The following is a 3774-nucleotide window of genomic DNA, read 5'->3' as shown; positions in this document are numbered from 1 at the left end:
AGCTGGATGGATGGAGGGACAGACAGGCAGAAATAAAAATCACTATGTGAGCCTTTGATTTGCACGTTGTAGCCCAGAATCCGGGAACCCAGAAAGACTTTCCTGCCCACTTTCTTTTTTTTTTTTTTCCTGCCCACTTTCTTTAAAGGTGAGCAAATGGCTTTTTACTGGAGAAAAACATCATCACTCACCTAATTCCAGAAAGAGTTGGTGGCAGCTTATGGATAGAAAACTAATGCTCAATGTTAGCTACATGATGGCAACAGAACACATATTATCCCAAGGAAGTAGACAGATAATGTGCTTTAAGACACCTGCATTTAGAGGATTACAGAATTCTTATCATGTGTGTGTTTATTTATTTTTGTCACTGAAAGAGAAGACAGAGTGATGGGGGAGGGCATTTGTATTTTCTGACTCTATGAAGCATATGAATTTAACTGTCTTTTCCCAAAATGTGTACCTTAGAAAACATTTTTTGTCCTCTCTTCTGCTTTTGTTTTTCACTGTTCCTTTTCTCTTCCTCTCCCCACTTTCCTACTTTATTTAATCATTTGCATGGTGATCATTGCAGACTTTCTCTGATTTTAATTTAATTGTTATTGATTTTTTTTTTTTTTTTTAGAGAGAGAGAGGAAGGGAGAAGGAAAGAGAAACAGCAATGTGAGAGTGACTGCCTCCACAGGTCACCCACTGGGAATTGAGCTTGAAACCAAGGCATGTGCCCTGACCAGGAATTGAATCGGCAACCTTTCAGTGCATGAGATGATGGCCAACCAATTGAGCCACACCAGCTAGGGCAGACTTTTTTTCTTTTATTTTAGCAGGGAAGAAGAGCTAAAGATCATGTATTTTGACTCATGATGCAAAATTTAACAAGATTGTTGAATACTGCAGATTACCCTAACTTGCTCTTATTTGTTATTATTTTTCAGTCAGATGGGCATGGTGACAATTTAATTCTTCATAGCTTACATTTCAAAAAATGTGCATTCTTTTCTTTTCCTAGATAAACCCTAGGTTGAACTGGAGTTAAGGCGAAGATCCCAATAATTGTCATATTCATATAGATCTTCAAGAAATTGTCTTTATAGTTGCCAAGATTTGGCTTTTGGAGTAATTTTATGTGACACATTATTCAATGCAAGAACTTTGGGTACTTTTTCTGAAGAGGTGTCAGCTGATAACAATCACCAGAACAAAACTATATAAAAACCTAAGCTTACTGAAAAATTATATACAATGTAGAACTTTAAATACAAAGGAGACCACTAAATATAAGTGGCCATAACTGATCCATTATATAATCTGGAAGAGTCACGGAACTTCTTAAGGTGAGCCACAATAACTTAGTGTCTTGATTAATAATAATAATAATAATAATAATAATAATAAAAACAGTAGTAAATGGAAACAGTAAAGCTAGATGATCAGAAAAATAATTTTAATTACTTTAATAGCTATGTTTCTATGAGAAACAGGAAGAGTTAACCACTTCAATTATTTGCAGGAGTGTTTGATGAATAAGACCAAACATTTATACTAACTAAAGGGAAAGATGTATGTAAATGATATGTATTTTAAAAATAAATTTATTACTCTCAAGGGCTCTGACTCCAAGAATTGCATTAACCATCTGTTGCTTATTGAAGAACCATTTTAAAATAAATAAAGAAGAATGTCTTGAAACCAGCATATCAGAGCCCCAATTTCAATTGTACCAGCTTCCACTTATACTGAAATTACAGTATGTATAGTAAATTGTTATTTTAATATGCAGAAGTGTTTTCCCTAGTAGGCAAACACTTCCAATAACATCATTCATCCTATTTATTTGCTTATTTAAATACTCATAAAACTTGAGCTTTTCAAGGCCAAAACCACAAGTTCCTAATTAGCTTTATCTAAATTAATTAGGTTTTACTGTACTAATTTCTAACAGTGCAGTACTAAATTCTATGAAAAGCTGTTGCAATTAAAGTGGAGAAAGGCAATAAGATATTTGGCAAAAGACTGAATTAAAGGTCTAATTCTATCCTACGCCTCCAATTAAAGTATCTTTACACCCATAATAGCATCCACATGAACCAAATGAAGTTTATTATTAGATTTTGTTTTCTGTGCAAAACTGGAATCAGAACCACTATGGTTCATATCTGAGATGAGCTTTGGTTTTGGTTGGTCCCAAATTTCCATAAAAAGTGACTCTGGACTGGAGTGAACTCTTTGCTCACTCAATTATGTCAGACTCTTGCTTAAAGTCTTTGCATGGCTTCCTTATTGTGTGCAAGAAAAACTAATTATTGTCCTCTCCCTCCCCTTCCTGCTCTCCTTAATTTTATATGTTAGTATGATATACATGCTTCCTTGCAAGCTGGTTCTCACTGACTATTCCAGGCTTAGGTTTAAACCCTTATTCTGCATTGTCCTGGGCAAAGAACTTACCATGTCAGTCCTCAGTTTCCTCATCTGTAAAATGAGAAGAAAAGGTGTTGACTCAGAGCCACAGTGAGAATTACACAAGTGAGTGACTGGAAAGCACTTGGTCCAGGGCTGGCACCTTGCATGAGTTCAGTTAAAGCCGCCATTATTGAATTTTCACTGTCTCCATTCCTTCCCAGGAACCTGCAGGATTGCCCGTGCCTAGTCTTCCCTGCTCCTATGCCAAGTAATGCCCCGCTCTTGGTTGATTCATCTCCTGCCTCCAGGATTCTGCAGACTTGTGAAGGCATCTCCATTACTGCCTTTACACTTGCTTCTAAGTCGACCACCCCCTGGTCTGAGAGCTCTGAGAGCAATGCTGCCTTATAGAGCTATACCACCAGCCACCTGTGTATCTTCAAATTTTCTAGTATCCAAACTAAAAAATTAAAAAGAAACAGAAGAAATGATTGTTAATGATATACTTTATTTAACCCAAACACCTAAAATATCATTTCAACACATCAATATATGCATTAAGGAGATGTTGTACTTTCTTGTATAGTCTTGGATATCTAGTATCTATTTCAGTCTCTATAGCACATCAAGTGCTCAATAGCCACATCTGACTATTGTAGGAGACGACACAGTCCATGAGATGACAAGCATGGCCTGATCCTACCCGCATCCATGGAGCCAATCTAGTGGCTGACACATCAGAGGGACTTGTAAAGGCTTGTGTAATGAGCAAAACAGAGAACATTAACTCCACCTGGTATGCAAGTGTATCAGTTTGCTAGGGCTGCTGTAACAAAGCACCACAGACTGGGTGGTTTACACAACTGGGACCGCACGGTTCTGGAAGCTAGAAGGCTGAGATCAAGGTGTTGGCAAGGTTGGGTCCTTCTGAAACTGTGAGGGAAATCTGTTTGAAGCCTCTTCCTACTTCCCTGTGGTTTGCTGTCAATCTTTGGTGTTTCTTGGCTACGACTCCATCACCTTGCTGTCTGTCTCCATTTCACAAGGCCTTCTCTTGTGTGTGTGTTTGTGTCTATCTGTATCCAAAATTCCCCCTTTTATAATGATATTGTTACAGAAGAGCAAAGAAATATCAAACATGCTTCCTAGAGAAAGGGAGGAACCCATTTATTAACACTATTGGACTCCGGGAATAATTTCCAAATCAGAGTGAAGTAACATGCACTTCGCTTTTTATAACCTTGTCTTGCAGATATGGTTCTGCACCCTTTCTGGGCTTACAGGAAGGCCCCCAGGTGTCGATGATCTGTCTGGAGGCCAGTGATGACAACCTTCCCTCCCCCCCCCCCAGGGCAATGCATTGTTCACAGTTTT

The sequence above is a fragment of the Myotis davidii genome, unplaced genomic scaffold (assembly GCF_000327345.1).
Source record: "Myotis davidii unplaced genomic scaffold, ASM32734v1 scaffold370, whole genome shotgun sequence".
In the NCBI taxonomy this organism is placed as follows: domain Eukaryota; kingdom Metazoa; phylum Chordata; class Mammalia; order Chiroptera; family Vespertilionidae; genus Myotis; species Myotis davidii.
Note: the sequence above shows the minus strand (reverse complement) of the source record.